Raw genomic sequence first — 19397 nt, forward strand, 5'->3', positions numbered from 1 at the left:
GGCTTTTTAAAACTCTCTTCTTCTAAAGGCCTTTGCACTTGCTGTTTCTTCTGTCTAGAAGTTGTTGTCCTGGATCTTTGAATGTCTATCTTCTCTGTGTTAATTAGGTTTAAGTTCATATTTTACCTCTTGAGATAGACTTCTTCTATTGCTTCCTCACCCCTCCCCCTGATTCTGTCATGTCCTCTAGTTTTACCTTCTTGACAGCACTAACCACTGTCTGAAATGGTCTTACTGACTGGCTTATTATTTATTTTCCATCTTCTTCCTACAACCCAAGAGAATGTAGATTCCAGAAGAGCAGGAGCCTGGCCTCTTTTGCCCTCCCAGATAGTCTCAGTGCCTAGAACAGGGTCTGATGCAGAATAAGATCTCCATAAACACTCAGTGAGTAGATTAGAGTCCATGTCTGCTTGCATTTTGTACATAAAACCTAGCAAATGAAACATATTTAACAAATACTCATTCAGTGAATGAATAAATTCAAGTCAACTCTTTTTAGACACAGACATCGCCTTTTTTGTTTTTTTAATGACCACACCTGTGGCATATGGAAGTTTCTAGGCCACGAATTGAATCCAAGCTGCAGCTGTGACCTACGCTGGTTAAAGAAATGCCGGTTTCTCTAACCTCCTGTACAGGGCTGTGGATTGAACCTATGCCTTTGCAGTGACCTGAGCCACCCCAGTTGTATTTTTAACCCATTGCATCATGGCCAGAACTCAGACATTGCCTTTTAAAACACTCAGTCTGGCAAAGAAAGACTGGGTTGACCCTTATTTGTTCAGTCATCACTCTTTTCTATTGTATTTGGGACAATTACCGTTATCTCAGAAATTCTGAATTAAAAAACAAAACAAAACAGTTTCCTTTTTAAATTTAAGTATTGGTTAAGAAAGTCCAAAATTCATTAAAAAGCTTAAATAGGAGTTCCCGTTGTGGCGCAGTGGTTAACGAATCCAACTAGGAACCATGAGGTTGCGGGTTTGATCCCTGCCCTTGCTCAGTGGGTTAAGGATCCGGTGTTGCTGTGGCTCTGGTGTAGGCTGGTGGCTACAACTCTGATTAGATCCGTAGCCTGGGAACCTCCATATGCCATGGGAGTGGCCCTAGAAAAGGCAAAAAGACAAAAAAAAAAAAAAAAAAAAAAAAAGCTTATATAACTTAAAAAGCTTATTTGACTATCAGAAGAGTTATTTATCCTACATGTAATTCCTTTCTTGAGAATCAATGGAACTTGTGCTAAACTGAATTTATTTTTCCTCCAATAACTGATTTAAAAATCAATTGCACAAAATTCTTTATCATTAGCAAGGCAGTATTTCTTTAGATGCTTTATTCCAATTTCAAATGCCATTTTTATCAATTGTGAAAATAGATTTTTAAAGTGTAGAAATAACTAGAGTTTATTGATGTGTTGGTTTAGTAAATCCTAGCCACAAGGCCGCATTTACAATATTAATAGTCCTGGAGACATAATTAGTTACAATGAAAAATACAAATGTTTGTGTTTTTTAAATGAAGTTTAAATCCCCTTTTAGAGAAGCATTTCCCTTCTCCAACATATGTCCTTTCCTGATGAGGTAAAATTATAGATACTGAGCCAGGTTTTGGAAAGGAAAACAAATGTCTATTGGGTGTCTAGACATAGTGCTGAATATTCTTCAGATGTTGGGGAGCAATTCAGTATTCTCTGGAGTTTTCTGCCAATCACCCATCCTTTGAGGAACAGCCCTTTTGGGCTCTGTGTGATTCAGTCTGCATTGTAAGATGGGCCCTTGTGAAGTCAAATCCTTTTGATCTGGGTCCAAGATAAATCTTATTTTATTAAATTTATCTGTAATAATAACAAGGTTCGATATACTGTAAAATCCTTAAAACTTCAGAATCTTGTCTTTTGGAGAATTTTTTATTAGGATGACCTTATCTGGAAAGAATTTTATGTCGGGCTTCATGGAATCGGTCAATTAATTAGGAACTAGCCTACGTTCTCTTTCATTCTTATGATTATACATTAACTGCTTTTGCTTTGAATTTTATTATGAGGAACACATGCCTAAAAATCATACTTCAAATCAAAGGAGCTGAAACACAACTGATTACTAGGGAGTTAGTAAAAAAGAAGAGTTTTTCTTTTTTTGTGTAGTGAGGTAGTGAAAAAAGGAGGGTTTTTCTTAGAGAAAGTAATGGGGTCACACACTTATTTTTATCACTGTTTCCTTCCCTAAGTTTACAGATCTGTTATGACACTGTTTTTCATTCTCATGAGTAGTATATTCAATGGTTGAGGTATCTGAGTTGGGAGAAGTAACAGAAATTGAAGGGAAATTACTCTTTCCCCTTGGACACACAGAGCCATGAGTTAAATTTGGACTCTTTTATCTTTCCTATAAAGAGGACATAGGAGCTTTAATTCTGTAGAGCGTTTGCTTGATAAGATGGACTTCTACACTTTTTAGAGGGAAATGCAAATTGGTGTATCACGTCTGAAAGGCAATTTCTAATAGGTATCAGGCACTTTAAAATATTTATAGACTTTGACCCAAGACTTTCAAGGTACACGAAGGGATTTGTAGACAGCAGCCATTCTTAAATTATTGTCTGTCTTCCTTCAGGGATCCTTGAGACTGTTTTAGGGGGACCACAAGGTCAAAACTATTTTCATAATAATGTTAAGATTATTTGCCTTTTCCACTGTGTTACTGTTTGTACCAGTGGTGCAACACGAATCAAGACAGTGCCACCGAACTGTCCTAGAACTCACTCTCTTCCACATTTGCCAGTCCCAGAAGTGAAATACATGTCAGTTCCACTGAAGGGTGTCCTTGGTAAAGCAGTAAAACCCAGTAACTTTACTGAATCTCAATCTTTGAATTCACATGGTTTTAATAATATATATGAGGATTACATGTGAAGCACTGTTGCTGGGCACTGAGGCACGACAGTTGTCTAGAGGAAATGCCCTGTGTCGTTGTTTGACTTGAGAGCTGAACTAGCTGTTTTTTACATAGAACACTGCCCCCCCTTTTCTCCTCTTGGTTTAAGAACAACTGGAAGGCAAACCATGGATATTCAGATTTGGGGCTTTAGCAGATACTTTCCCCAAAATTAACACAGCAATCCTGTCACTTCAAGGAAAACAAGTGACAGTGTTTTTGTTTTTTGTCTTTTCTGGGGCCCTACCCGCAGCATATGGAGGTTCCCAGGCTAGGGGTCCAATTGGAGCTGTAGACACCAGCCTGCGCCAGAGCCACAGCGATGCCAGATCTGAGCTGAATCTGTGACCTACACCACAGCTCATGGCCACGCCGAATCCTTAACCCACTGAGCAAGGCCAGGGATCGAACCTACAACCTCATGGTTCCTAGTCGGATTTGTTAACCACTGAGCCACGGTGGGAACTCCTCAAGTAACTGTGTTTTTAAGTCAGAAGAGTCTGGGCTGGAGGCAGGGCTGGGACAGTAGTTAATACAGACATATTTTTAGAGGAATTATTGCACATATCCACTGCCCCGGGAGAGTTCTTTGTGACATTCAAACATACCCTGTTGGCATCTCAAGCAGCCAGCCATATCCCATTAGCTCCTATTGAGCAGAGCTAAGATTTGGTGCTGGTGGCCAACCTTGAGATCAGTAGTAACGGGTTGGCTTAAACCACCCATGGTAAACCATCCTAGTCTTTTCTTACCCTTCGTTCCTTCCTTTTTAGGAATACACTTGTGGCATATGGAAGTTCCCAGGCTAGGGGTAAAATTGGATCTACAGCTGCCAGCCTACACCACAGCCACAGCAACTCGGGTCCAAGCCATGTCTGTGACCTATACCACAATTCATGGCAAAGTAAGATCCTCAACCCACGGACCAAGGCCAGGGATCAAACCCGCATCCTCTTGGATACTAGCCGGGTTCCTTAATGGGAACTCCAACCATCCTACTCTTTATTGCCAGGGCAGGGGTTTGAACTTGACATTGCATCTCCTCTCCTGCAAAGGATAGCTGTCATCTTGAGGTCTTTTGTGGACAGGCTGAGCCCAGGGCTCTTCTGACAGGTCTTTGAAGGGATAAGAATCAGTTGCCAAAGTTCTCATTACCTAAGGCACAGTTGGCACGTTAGTTCTTTCATCCTTATAAGGTATGCTTGTAGGCTAAATAAATGCCCTTTTTTGCAAATCCATCATCATTTCCCTCTCTTTAATTAATTCATAACAACCTGACCTGTGTTCTCTGCCTTCAAGTTTCCAAAGGTTCTTTCTCAGCAGCTGGAAGGGCATGTGTGTGTTCTTTAGTCACTTGATAGCTGCCGTTTTGAAAAATCCTGTTTTCTCCAGTCTTTCTAGTGTGTTAGCTCTTATAAGGTAGAGGTCCATTACCTTTGATCTATTCAATAAAGACGAGGATTTCTCTTTTAATTTAAAACTCCCATAGGCATTGAAATGAAACTATGATAAAGAGATGTGTGTGTCAAATACAACTCACTGAACAAACATTTATTAAAATTCCACAAGTGAATCATTGTGGTAGATAAAAATCAAAATATAAGGTCTTTGCTCTCAAGGAACTTACAATCTAGGGAGGCCAAGAAGAAAGTAAACAGATTCTTAGAATACCCAGGGACAGTGCTGAGATGGAACAGTGGTTGGGGACCTCTGAGCTGATCAGTGGGCCAGGGCTGACTTTCTAGAAGAGGAGCCTAGCTTTTGAGGTGCCCTACGCTCTCACCCCAAGTCACCTCTAGTCCATGTTTATGCTTCAGTGTTTCCAGTGAGAACTTGTCATCTCAGGCTCATCCTCACAAACTCACCACCCTTTTTCCTATTCCAAGGATCTTGCTTAGAGATTTCCTATGTCTGGGATTCTCTTACTACTCTACTCTGTAGCCAAATTTTTCCTATTATTCAATGCCCACTTCATGTACTGAAGTCTTTTTCATTGCACAAGCTTCCTTTGTAGAGGCAGTATTTGTCATTTCCTCAGAAAGCTCCATATGGGTGCCTGTTCCCATAGAATCCTCTGCTCATCTCTGCGTTGGCACTTATATATCCAGCTGCCAATGTCAGTCTCCACCAGAAGGTTTTCAGGCTTACAGTGTACAGCACTGAACGCCTGATCTCCCTGACCCCAACCCTAGTCACTTTCACCTGAAGTCTTTGCTCTCCTCCTCATCCTCCCCCATTCTCCTCTGAGCTCCCACCAAAACCTTGAACTCATCTTTGAATCCTGTTTCAAAAATCATACGCTCAATTCTGCTGGCTCTAATTTAAAATATATACACAGCCTGAGTGTCTTCCCACCACCACCACTGTTTTCACTCTGGTCTCAGCCAATAGAAAATTCTCAAGCCTAAATTAGGCCAGTCATCTCCTGACCTATTACCCTACATCTGGGCTCTGGTACCTCAAGTCTATTCTTCACCAGCAGCCTGAGGAATCTGTTTAAAACCTAAACTTGATGGCACCACTCTTCTGCTCAAAGATCTCTAGTTGTTCCCCACTTTACTAAGAGTAGTCATTTCAAGGTCCCTGGAACACCCCAGCCTCTCTAATCTCACCTGCTGCCACTGCCCTTAGTCACTTGACTTCAGAACTAGAGCTTTTTTGATGTTCTGTGAGTACTGCAGGCATCCCTACCTCAGGGCACTGTCTTGACTGCTCCCTCTGCCTGTAGCATCCTTACCTGAATAGCTGTATGGCTAACAGCCTCACCTCCTTCAAGTCTTAGCTCCAATGTCACCTTCTCAATGAGGCCGGTCATAATGACTATAAATTGCACCCCATTCTCCCCCATTCCCCAGCAGTCTCAATCACCCTAATCTATTTTTGCTCTTTTCCATGGTATTTATTTGTTATTATGCTACATAATTTATCTGTTTGTTATTGTCTTCCTCTCCCACCTAGAATGTATGCTGTTTCTACACAGATTTTGGTCATTTTAATTCATTGCAGTAGCATGAGCACCCCTAGGATAGTATCTGTGACAGTGTTTGCTGAATGAATAAATATGTTATATGTTAATTCGCATTATTCCCTCACTAGTCTATAAATTCCTTGAACACACAGATTGTGAATCATTCAGTGTTACATATTCAACAGCCAGTCCAGTATGTAGCATGTTGCTAGTACACAATAAATAATTGTGAGTGAATGAGTCTCTCTCCACTGTACTGCTCTTATCTGTACTACCTGTTTTAACATTTAATTACTGACTGCTTTTAATCTCTCACTGGATCTTGTGTGTGAGCATTAACCATTTGGTGAAACTTACCTTTATTGCAAATATAAGCTGCAACTCTTACTTCTTTTGTTGATTACCTAATATATTTTCTACTGTGTTTTTTAGATTGAATGGAATGTCTAGTAACTGGTGGTGGATATTGCTGGTGGGTGTGGGAGAAATGGGGAATAAGGTTCCCTAGGAAGGTGTTTCCTAGAGAGCATTGTTTCCAATAATTAAGACAAGCTCTGTAAACCTGATATACATATATATGTGTGTGTATATATATATATGTAGGCTTGACATGTCTTTTTATCTGCTGTACATATTTTCCTGCATTTAGGTTCCATAGGCTTTGGAACAACTCCATTTGCCTTTAGGGTCTCTTGCTTTTTATGACTGTTAAGAACTTTAGGATTGTTTGAATCTTTTTATTCATGTATGTATGCTCAGTATTAAAAAAAATAGCACAAATGTCAACATCCATCTATCCATTCATCTGTCCATCAAATTAGTGAGTTCCAGGCACTGAGGGTGAAAGATGGACCCTGCCAATAAGAAATTTATCTTATTTGGGGAGGCAGAGGCTTAAATCAACAAGGCAGAACAGTATGTTGAACTCTAACGTAGCAATGTGTGCAGTGTGCTAAAAGAGTATAGAGGAAAGGCACTTAAACCAGATCTCATTAATTTATATCTTTTTGAAATTAGTGGCAATTTAGTTGTGTCTTGGAGTATAATTAGGTAGTAAAGAGAAGAGATAAAGCAGAATATATAAAACAAAGAGACATGAGGTAACATAGAATATTAGGATCTATGTACAGGTTACAACAGGTAGAGCTCAACATTTTTTTGAGATAAGGTTGGAAAAGGAGGTGCAGAGGGAGGGGTGTCCAGAGATGAGGCTGAAAATCAAGCAGGGGAGGCTCCAGGAGGATCTTAAATCATAGACTGTGGAGCATGAACTTGATCTGTAAGAAATAGAGATCTACTGAAGGATTTTAAAAGGAGATGGTGATTGAATGAATAAACTGGGAATAGAAAGAAATTTCCTCAACCTGATATAGGATGTATACAAAACGCAACTAACCTTATACCTAATGGTGAAAGACTGAATGCTCTTCCCATAAGACCAGGAGCAAGACAAGGATGTCTGTTCTTACCACTTCTATTTGATATTGTACTAGAGATTGTAGCCAGGGCAATTAAATAAGACACACACACGAAAAAAGCATCCAGATTGGAAAAGCAATAAAACCATCTATTTTCAATTGACATGAACTAGTGTATTTAAAATCCTAAGGAATCAAGTTTTTAAAACTACTGTAGCTAATAAGTGAGTCAGCAAGGTTGTAGGATCCAAAATTAATACACAAAAATTAATTATATTTCAATATGCTAACAATAGAAATTAAAAATTAATTTCACTTAAAATATATCAAAAGAATAAAATACCTAGAGATGAAGTTAACAAAAGATGTGCAAGACTCATACAATGAAAACTATAAAATACTCTTGCAAGAAACTGAGTATATAGATAAATTGAAAGATAGCTCACACTCATGTATCAGAAGACAATATTATTATGATGGCAGTACTCCCCAAACAGGTTGTGAAATTCAGTGCAGTCCTCATCAAAATCCTAGTTGCATTTTTTTTTTCGGAAATTGACAAGCTGACCCTGAAATTCATGTGAAAATGCAAAAGACCTAGGATAGCCAATACAACCTTGAAAAAGAAGAGTAAAGTTGGACAACTCACATTTCACAATTTAAGACTTATTTCAAAGCTAAAATAATCAAGACAGTGTTATGCTAGCATAGTATAGACACATGGATCAATGAAGTAAAATGGAGAGCCCGTAAATAAATTCATACATTTATGGCCAATTGATTTCCAACAAGGGAAGCAATACCATTAGACCTAAATATAAACTCTTAGACAAAATCTTCATGACTTTGGATTAGGCAGTTTTTAAAAATATAATACAAAGTACACACAAGAAAAGCCAAAGATAGGAGTTCCCTTCGTGGCACAGTGGTTAACGAATCTGACTAGGAACCATGAGGTTGTGAGTTTGATCCCTGGCCTTGCTCAGTGGGTTAAGGATCTGGCGTTGCCGTGAGCTGTGGTGTAGGTTGCAGACATGGCTTGGATCCTGAGTTGCTGTGACTCTGGCATAGGCCAGTGGCTACGGCTCCAATTAGACCCCTAGCCTGGGAATCTCCATATGCCGCGGGTGCGGCCCTAGAAAAGGCAAAAAGACCAAAAAAAAAAAAAAAAAAAAAAAGCCAAAGATAAATTGGACTTCATCAAAATTAAAAACTTTCATATTGCAAAGGATTCCATCAATAAGTGAAAATGCAACTTACCAAATGGGAAAAAATATTTGCAAATGATATATCTAACAAGGGAATTGTATCCAGATTATATAGCTGGATACAATATAATACTAAAAAGACAATGTAATACTAAATACAATATAATACTAAAAAGACAAATATCCCCCCCCCCAAATTGGAATTTGAATACAAGACAATGAAATTCACCTGATAAAAGTAGCAAATAGAAGAAAAAGGAAATTAAGTAAAAATATCTTAAGAGACTTATAGGACACCTTCAGATAGACTAACATTCTCGTTATAAGCCTCTCAGAAGGAGAAGAGAGAAAAAGGGGCAGAAATATCATTTGAAGATGTAATGACTAAAATAATTTCCTAACCTGGGGAAGAAAACAGATCCAGGAAGCCCAGAAAGTTCCAAATAATATGAACCCTAAGAGACCTGCACCAAGACATATAATTAAAACATCAAAGTTAAAGAAAAGGTGATAATCTAAAGCAGCATGACAAAAACAACTTATTATATACAAAGGAAGCCCCATAAAACTACAAGCAGATTTTTCAACAGAAGTTTTGTAGGCTAGAAGGGAATGGCACTGTATATTCAAAATGATGAAAGAAAAAAACTCCCAGCCAAAAATACCCTACCTGGTAAAGTTGCCATTCAGAATTGAAAGAGAGATAAAGAGTTTCCTAGACCTAGTTCCTGGCCTGGGAACTTCCATATGCTATGGTCATGGCCAAAAAAAAAAAAAAAAGAGATGTAAAATGTGATATCAAAAATATAAAATATTCATTGGGGAGAGGACTAAAAATGTTGAGCTTTAAAGTGGGATCAAACTTAAGTTCTTATGAATTTAAAATAGTTCATAAAACTGTTACAGATATAAGGCGTTATATGTAAGCCTTATAGTAAGCACAATCCAAAAGCTTATAGTAATACACAAAAAATAAAGGACTGTAAGGATACCCAAGAAAAGAATGTCATCAGACCACAAGGAAGAGAGCAAGAGGAGAAGAAAGGAACAGAGAGAAACTACAAACACAGAAAACAACAAAATTACAATAAATACATACCTATCAGTAATTAATTGAAATGTAAACAGAATATATTCTCCAATCAAAAGACGGAGTGGTTGAATGGATAAAAAAAAAATCAAGACCCAACTGTATGGTGCCTCACTTTGTATGGAGGGACACATGCAGCCCAAAAGTGAAGGGATGGAAAAAAGATATTCTATGCAAATGAAAACCAAAAGAAAGCTGAAGTAGCTATACTTATATCTGACAAAAATAGACTTTAAAACAAAGACTGTAATAAGAGACAAAGAAGAGTGTTATGTGATGGATAAATGTGTCAATCTAAAAAGAGGATATAATATTTGTAAATATTTATGCATCCAACATAAGAGCACCTAAATTTATAAAGCAAATATTAATGAACCCAAAGGGAAAATCGACAGCAATACCATAATAGTAGGGAACTTTAATACCCCACTTACATCAATGGATTGAGCATCCAGACAGAAAATCAATAAAGAAACATTGGCTTAAATGGCACATTAGACCAAATGATTAACAGGTATATGGAGAACATTCCATCAAAAGCAATGGAATATACATTCTTCTCAAGTGCACAGGGAACATTCTCCAGGATAAATTATATGTTAGGCCACAAAGGAAGTCTTAATAAATTTAATAGGGTGGAAATTATATCAAGTATCTTCTCTTACCACAATGGTATGAAACCAGAAGTCCATAATGAAAAAAACTGGAAAATTCACAAATATATGGAGATTAGACAACATGCTGCTGAACAACCAATCGGTGAAAGAATAAATCAAAAAAGAAATAAAAATATACCTAGAGACAAATGAAAATGGAAGAAAGCACCAACATTTATAGGATAATCAAAAGCAGTTCTAAGAGAGACGTTTATAGAGATAAGTGCCTATCTCAAGAAATAAGGAAAGTTTTCAATAAGAAAACTAACTTTATATATTAAGGAACTAGAGAAAAAAGAACAACAGCAAAAATCCTGAATTATTAGAAGGAAGTAACAAAGATTAGAGTAGAAATAAATGAAATAGACAAAAATGATAGAAAGGATCAAACAAAGTAAAAGCTGGTTCTTTAGAAAGATAAACAAAATAAATCTTTGGCTAGACTCACCAAGAAAAAAAGAAAGAGGACTCAAGTTCAGAAAATGAAACAGGAGCTACAGCTGTACAGAAATAAAAAAGATCGTGAGAGACTACTATGAGCTGTTATACACCCAAAAAAATGGGACAGCCTTGAAGAAATGGATAAATTCCTAGGAACATGCAATCTACCAAGGCTCAATTACAAAGAAATAGAAAATCTGAACAGACCAACTGCTAGTAAGGAGATTGAATCAATAATCAAAAATCTACAACAAACAGAAGTTTAGGACCAGAGAGCTTCATTGGTGAATTCTACCAAACATTCAAAGAATAATACCAGTTCTTCTCAAACTCTTCCAAAAAGTTAAAGAGGAGGGACCTCTTCCAAACTCACTTTATGAGGCCAGCATCACCCTGATACCAGTGTCACACAAGGATGCCACTTCCTGTGAAAATTATGGGCCGATATCACTGGAAAACAGTGATGTAAAAATCCTTAACAAAATATTAGGAAACCAAATTTAACAACACATTTAAAGGATCATATACCATGATTAAGTGGTATTTATTCCAGGAATGCATGACTGGTTCAACATTTGCAAATCAGTCAATATGATCACTTAACAAAATGAGAGGTAAAAATCATGTGATTATCTTAATAGATGCAGAAAAAGAATTTGGCAAAATTCAACATCAGTTTATGAAAAAAAACTCAACAAAGCAGGTATAGAGGATACACAACTCAACATAATAAAGATCATGTATGACAAGCACACAGGTAACATTGTCAATGGTGAAAAGCTGACCTTTCCCCTAAGATCAAGAACAAGACCAGGATGCCCTCTGTTGCCCACTTTTATTCAGCATCATATTGGAAACTTTAACCACAGAAACCAGACAAAAATATTTAAAAAGCATCCAAATTAGAAAGGAAGAAGTAGGAGCTCCCATTGTGGTGCAGCAGAAACGGATCCGCTAGGAATCATGAGGTTGCAGGTTTGATCCCTGGCCTCGCTCAGTGGGTTAAGGATCTGGCGTAGCCTTGAGCTGTGGTTAGGCCAGCAGCTGTAGCTCTGATTTGACCCCTAGCCTGGGAACCTCCATATGCCACAAGTGAGGCCCTAAAAAGCCAAAAAAAAAAAAAAAAGGGAAGAAGTAGAACTGTCCTATCTGAAGATGAGGTATATATACACACATATATATAAAACCCTAAAAACAAAAATCAAAAACTATTAAAACTAATAAATATTGCAGAATACAAAATTGATACACACAAAAAATCTGTTGTGTTTCTATACGCTAATAACAAACTATCAGGAAGTGAAATTAAGAAAACAATCTGACTTATCAGGAAGTGAAATTAAGAAAACAATCTGACTTACAATTGCATTAAAAAGGATAAAATACCTAGGAATAAATTTATTTATTTATTTATTTAGTAAAGATGTTCCAAAAAACCCAGCCAAACCCAATTCTCAGCAAAAGGATGGTACAATCAATTGTACTTTTTTTCAGCCTGGAAACGATCATAAACTTAGGTCATTCTTGTAATATCGTCACAAGATATTACAATAAAAGAGCGAACTCTTTTACATTGGAATAAATTTAACCAAGGAGGTGAAAGACCTATATACTGAAAAAAAAAATTAAGGAAGGACATTGAAGAAAACAAATAAATGGAAAGATATTTCATATTCCTGCTTGTGGACTGAAATAGATAATGCTAAAATATCCAAATTACCCAAAGAAATCTGTAGATTCAATGCAATCCTGACCAAAATTCCAATGGCATTTTTCACAAAAGTAAAACAAATATCTTGAAATTTGTATGGAAGCACAAAAGACCCTGAGGAGCCAAAGCAATCTTGAGAAAGAACAAAGTTGGAGACATTACAGTCCCTGATCTCAAACTCTAGTCACAAAGCTATAGTAATTAAAGCATGATATTGGCATAAAAACAGATGCATAGAGCAATGGAACAGAATAGAGAGCCCAGAAATAAACCCATGCATGTATGATCAATTAATTTACGACAAAGGAGTCAAGAATATACACTGGGAAAGGAGAATCTAAATAGTATTAGAAAAACAGGACAGCCGTATGAAAAAGAATGAAATCGGGCCACTATCTTACACCATAAACAAAAATTAATTCATTTGTGACCTTGATAGAAATGCCAATTTCAGGCCTTATGGAAATCAGAAGCTCTGTAGATGGGTTCAGTATTTTTTAAAATCCTTTCTTGTAGATTCTGAAGCATGCTAAAGTTTGAGATCCACTGATCTTTGCCATTCCCAAGTTCTCTTTTAGATCTAAAATTTAATGATCTAGAAGAGCTTAGGGGAAGAAAGGTTACTCAAGAATTAGAAAATCTAGAGACACTCTTCACAGAGGAAGTAATGTTTGATCTAGTGACATATCATACTGTCATAAGAGATGGAGAGGATTTTAAGAGATAAAAGGGTAAGGGAACTGGTAGCTTTATAGGCTGAGGTACCAGAGGGATAGGAATGGAGAGAAGGGGATTTTATAATTCATCTGTGATAAGGGAGGAAATTAGGCAAATGGTGCAGAAAAGGGGGGTAGTGTTGGCCAACACTGATGGATATGCTTGGTTGAGTAGAGAAGAGCAGCTACGGTTGCTCCTAAATATTGAACATTAGGTTTATCCTCAGAGTTGATTATTTTGTCTATGTATCTGTTCCTACTTGGGGTTAACAGAATTATTATGTGTAGCTAACTTTCTTATGGAAGGTGTAATTAAGACAATCAATTTTTTGCAATCTTAAAGACTTGTGAGTACTATAGGATAAAAAACACAAGAACAATCAAGAAAGAGAACTTTGTACCAAAGTACTCAACAATCCATGCTCTGACCAGAGAGAAATATTTCAGAATATTTTCAGACTCTATCAAGACATCATTCTTTTCAAGGCTTCTGAGTCAGGTCCTCTCTTCTCTACATCGCTTTGAAAACCAAGTTCCCCCTTCCCAAGTCTTAAAATCTGACTTTAACGTTGCCCTGACCTTTTGTTTTCCTAAGAATTTCTTAATTAAAACCTCATTCAGTTAATGGAACAAGTTATTCGTAATTTCTTCCAAATCCTTAATGAGTATATGGATTAAGGCATTAGGGATTACTCCTCTCAATTAATGACATTTCAGTTGAGCTGGCATTAGCTTAATCTTTTAAGTTTTTTCACTCTCCATTAAACGTCTTTAAATTCCTAAACTCCACTCTAATACTTTTGAAGCAGAAGAAATCATCTTTATGATTATATTTTTAGAATTTCTTCGAAGTGAAAGGTATCTTCCAAACTCTTCAGTCTAGATTTTGTCCCCAACAACAATTGCCCTATGCCTGGGCAACCCATCTGGTTTTTCCTTCTCTCCTGTGTGGCACCAGAGAAACACCAAGCTAGTGTATGTCCTGTCCTGGAGACATGAGCAGCTGGTGTTTGCACCTATGCATGCTCAGAATTCTGGCACATGGAAAGTTGAATAAATAGTTGTTGAACTGAAATGAGCCTCATCTTCGATCCTTTGCCAATTCATATTACTCATACATATAAAAAATTAGCTCAGAATTTTAATAAAAAGTATTAAGTAAATAAGTAGCTATGCCATCACTCTGCTTCTTAGTATTCCCTTAGCACCGATTTATCTATCTTCTGAAATGCATTTCAGGATGCATTATCTAATAACTAGGATTAAGACTAATCAGGATACACATACAAAATTTAAGTTAAATCCCTTCTTCACATCTTTTCAAATGTGAATTCTGATAGATAAAAATGTTAAATAAAAAACCTAGGTCTAAAAAGAAATATTGGTGAATTTTATATAACATTTTGGGGAGAAAAACTTTCTAAACAGTGAAGTCCACTTAGACTTGATTGTATAAACTTCTTAAACTTCTTTAAACAACAACAGCAAAAAGAAACACTATCTATTATAGATGCAAATTGTGAGAAAATATTTGTGACATGTGAGAAAAGTTGTTATTCCTTAGGTTATAAAAATCAACTACTAATTAGGAATAAAACAAAACTTTAAAACCTCAACTGAAAAATGGTTGAAGTACATTAACAGCTTGTACACAAAGATAAAAAATGTCTAATGAATGTGGAAAAATGTTCTACCTCAGTAGTACTCAAAGGAAATTAAAACAAGAAGGGGCCGTGTGGTGGAGGCATCAAGGGGAGGTTACAGATAGACCAAGATTTATTTTTAATACCCAGTGCTGATTTTGGTTCAGAAGCAGACCTTCACATACATTGCTGATGAATATTTAAAAAAACAAAACAAAAAAAACTTCTGGAGAGCATTTTCAAGACACATTTCACCTCTAGAAATTAATCTTGAGGCAGTAATTCATATGGCCGGCTAAAAATTTAGCTAAGGGTTGGAAGTTCCCATTGTGGCTCAGTAAGGAGCCTGACTAGTGTCCATGAGGATGTGAGTTCAATCCCTGGCCTTGTTTGGTGGGTTAAGGATCCAGCATTGCCGTGAGCTTTGGTGTAGGTCCCAGACATGGTTCGGATCTGGCATTGCTGTGGCTGTGGTGTAGGCTGGCAACTGTAGCTCTGATTCGACCCCTAGCCAGGGAACTTCCATATGCTACAGAAGAAGTAGCCATAAAAAGCAAAAAAAAAAAAAAAGAAAAAAGAAAAAAGTAACTAAGGGGACATGCATGTCAGCAATTTACGTAATACTGGAAAAAACTGAGACCAGTCTAAACATTAAGCAGTTGGGAGTTGGTTAACGCATTATCATATATAATCAAACAGTGGAATACCATGCAGTCATTATCATTGATGTTGAGGTAAAATAGGGAATAGTGTTCACTGTGTACAGTAAAGTGAAAAGACCAGATGCCTAGGTTTAAAATGTTGGTTTCTGTGTTGGGTTGCATGTAATTTGCATTGTCTTAGTTTTATTTACCAGTATCACCAATATTTTTAAAAGATTTTTTATATGAAACATGTATAATGAACCTCTTAGAGTGGGGTTTGGTGGTGCAAGTTGAGTTTTACCGATTTCGACAGCTGGAAGTGCTGAGAGCATCTGTTGTTTCATTTTAGAGAATCTAGAAGCCAGACTTTTTAAGAGTTCTGTCTTGGTGATGTGAAAACTACCTTCATTCCATAATAAGACTTCTCTAAACTTCTCAAATAGTGAATAATTTCTGGGATTCCTACATTAATGCAAGTGACTAAGGATTTGTTTCTTAAGCTGTAAAGTTTTCTATATCCCATTATAACTATTTTAAATCAAAGTCTCTCCACCATTTACACATTTCCATAGTGTCTTCAATAAGGCTTATTGAATGTGACTCTTCCCATAGCTCAGGATCACGGCCGCACACATCATATCTGGCTCCATGGTGGACTGATGCTCTGGGGTACATTAAGGTGTATGCAGAACCACCTCAATCATGGTGCTTTTTAGTTTTAACAGTGAAATTTTTCTTATTTTTCTTTCTTCCCTAGCTGACAGCTGTTATTTCTTAATATAGTCTACACAGTAATGTGGATTTATCCCTTAACCAAATTCTTGTTATAGATTTCTATTATGTGGTGAGCTTGACCAAATCAACAAAAATCACACGACCGAATCAACAAAACAAAAATTTAAAAAAATTAAAAAAACAAAATCACATGACCAAATCAACAAAAATTCAATGTAAAACGAGAATAAATGGGCTCTAAGGGAAAGTGTGAGAGAATAAAGTGTATGAGGAGTTCCCGTTATGGCGCAGTGGTTAACGAATCCAACTAGGAACCATGAGGTTGCGGGTTTGGTCCCTGCCCTTGCTCAGTGGGTTAAGGATCCGGTGTTGCCGTGAGCTGTGGTGTAGGTTGCAGATGTGGCTTGGATCCCACGTTGCTGTGGCTGTGGTGTAGGCCGGCGGCTACAGCTCTGATTTGACCCCTAGCCTGGGAACCTCCATATGCCGCGGAAGCAGCCCTAGAAAAGGCAAAAAGACAAAAAAAAAAAAAAAAAAAAAAAAAAAGAATGAAGTGTATAAGTTTAATGCAGCTTTTTTGTAACACTTATTTGATGCTGTATATTCTGTATTCTGTGAGATACAATTGCCGTATAATTAAACTCCACAAAGGCAATGTGCTACTGCATTTCCTAGCCTTGATATTTTCCAAGAATAATTATACTTACTGAATTCCAAATATGGACATGAATAGTTTTAGATCTTTGATGAGAAAAGTAAAAGCGGATTAGCATACCAATTGTGGTGATACCGCAAAAAAATGACTGACTCAGGTACACCTGGACACGGGGTAGGTCACTTCTTTTTCTCTGTACATCAAGCTGTACTCTAGCAAAACTAATCTAAGTGTGGGAAGTCGGGATGGTAGCTGCTTTGAGGGTCAGTTACTGGAAGGAGGAAGGAGAGACCTCTGGGTAACTGATAGTATTCTTTTTCTTGATCTGTATTTGGTTACTTAAGTGTTTCCATTTTCTGAAAATTCACTTGGCTGCATACTTACCATTTGTGCAGTTCTCTGAATGTATATTAATAATCAATACAAAGTCTGTTGTGCAAAAATTAGATCCCTGTAAGTGTAAAAACAAAATACTACACTTTGAAAACTTATCTTTGGGTTAAAAAGGGTTAACCATTCTTCTTAGTTTCTTAGCAACAAACACTTTCCTTTGGTGGAAAAGGAGAGGGCACTTTATCACCTGTTTATTCTCCCAGAATCGACCTTCTCTCATGGTGGGACACAGCAAAAGTCTGGGGTCTTCTGCTGGCCTCCGAGGCAACTAAAATCTTATTCAAATCTTATTCGATGTTTCTTCGATTGTTCCAATCAATCTTTCCATGTTTTTGTTGTGAAGTGGTGATTTGTTGCTCTTCTGCTCTGCTTATTACCAAGAGCAGTTGGGAGGATCACGTAAGATATTGTGTGAAAATGCTTTAAGTGCCAGACTAACAGCGGGTACCATCGCCACCACCATCAGCAGCAATGGGTGTGTTTATCTTTAACCTCGAGTAGAAAATATGAGCCTCTTCAGAGGTTTGTCTCACCCTATGATTATTCTCCTTATTTCCTGTACCATGAACACTAGACTGTCTCTGCACATATCCTGGGTCAGGATATGTGGCAGGCTAGCCCATTTACCATCCACAGTGAAAGGAGCCCTCACCGATCAATGCCAGCATTGTTTTTTTGCCTGAGCTGCATTCAGATTGTTTAGATTTGTTATGTAAGGACAAGCCTATTTTCTATCCCTGACATAAGCACTAAATGCTATTTCCATGAAGACTAAGTTCTAGATGTATAGCACTGGCTGATAAGAAAGGATTCTAAGAATTGTCTAGTCCAGTGCTGTCAAGAGTGATCCCTGGATCAGCACATCTGATCACCTGGAACTTTTTAGAAATGCTGATTCTTGCTCACCTACCCCTGCCCACCCCACTCTGTCCCAACCTGCTGAATAGGACAGGCCAAGGCTGGGACCCTGTCATCAGCACTTTAATAAGCCCTCCAGTGATTTTGGTGCATGATAAAGCTTGAGAACCACTGCTTTAAACCAGTCCTCACTGGATTTTGCTGATGAATCACTTTAGGTCTATAAGGGTTACGCTATTTTCCCAAGGTTATCCATGGAATTACAATTGCCAGACAGAAATAAAACTCAGCTTCCTAATTCCTAGTCGCTATACTGGGTAGCAAGTAGAGGATTGCAGAAAAACTTCCTGATTTACTTCTGATTTCTGCATTATGTTTCTAAGTGAGAATTTTTTTTCTTTTTGCTTTTTAGGGCCACGCTTGTAGCATATGGACGTTCCCGGGCTAGGGGTCGAATTGGAGGTGTAGCTACCAGCCTACACCACAGCTGCAGCAACGCCAGATCCTTAACCCACTGAGTGAGGCCAGGGATTGAACCTGCATTCTCATGGACACTGGTTGGGTTCCTTACCACTGAGCCACAACAGGAACTGCCCCCAAATGTTTATCATTTCCCACTATCTTTTGGGGCCACCCCTCCAACATCCTTCGTCTGTGTGGTTGAGGTGCAGCACTTGGGATGGGCTCTTAACTGATCTGGGCAGAGCACCCTCAATCCCCTCGCTCACAGTGGGAATGGCCTGTCTGAAAATGAAGTCAGTAGAGAGAAAAGTATAACTGGGAGACAGACGGAGAGAAACTGAGTTCTTAGTGGCCCTATTTCAACTTGGTCCCCAGATCTAGCTGAGCCTGAAAGATAGAGTAGCTCTGAACTTTTCTCTTATTTAAATGCTCCCCGTTCCATGTTTGTTTTGCTTGAGCCAGATGTGAGCTGTTCTTCTATTCCAGGCACCAAACAGCTCTGTTTCTTTGCCAGTGTGTAGTGTTTTAATACCTATAGTTTAATCACCAGAGAATGGAGGTTTGCAGGGCAAAGTTTTCCCACAGGTTCTTTCAACAAGGGTCCTTCGGGAATGCAGGATGCTGTTTAATTCTGTGGCACTGGGTCCCCTGGGACGATGACATGACTAGAAACTCATAGTAGTCCATATTTCTGCAAGTTTCTGATACATTCAGAACAGAGTCTCTGGATAGTCTTGTCACACTTCATTTCATAGTCATAGTCGTCTTCGATGCACCAAGGAATATTAACTTGGAACTAAATAATTCACAAATGTCAATTTTTTGTCAAGACTGATCTCCCACAGCTGTGTGAGGGACCTTAA

The 19397-nt window shown here is 37.8% G+C and overlaps 1 protein-coding gene and 1 long non-coding RNA gene across 4 annotated transcripts in view; one reads left to right on the top strand and one right to left on the bottom strand.

Moving 5' to 3' along the window:
• CLVS1 (clavesin 1) overlaps window positions 1–19397 on the bottom strand; it is a 152739-nt gene that overhangs the window by 46762 nt on the left and 86580 nt on the right. The gene's annotated exons all lie outside the window — the stretch shown is intronic.
• The window catches only part of LOC106510074, a 185268-nt gene that overhangs the window by 4137 nt on the left and 161734 nt on the right, over window positions 1–19397 (top strand). The gene's annotated exons all lie outside the window — the stretch shown is intronic.

Source organism: Sus scrofa, chromosome 4 (assembly GCF_000003025.6).
Source record: "Sus scrofa isolate TJ Tabasco breed Duroc chromosome 4, Sscrofa11.1, whole genome shotgun sequence".
Classification (NCBI taxonomy): domain Eukaryota; kingdom Metazoa; phylum Chordata; class Mammalia; order Artiodactyla; family Suidae; genus Sus; species Sus scrofa.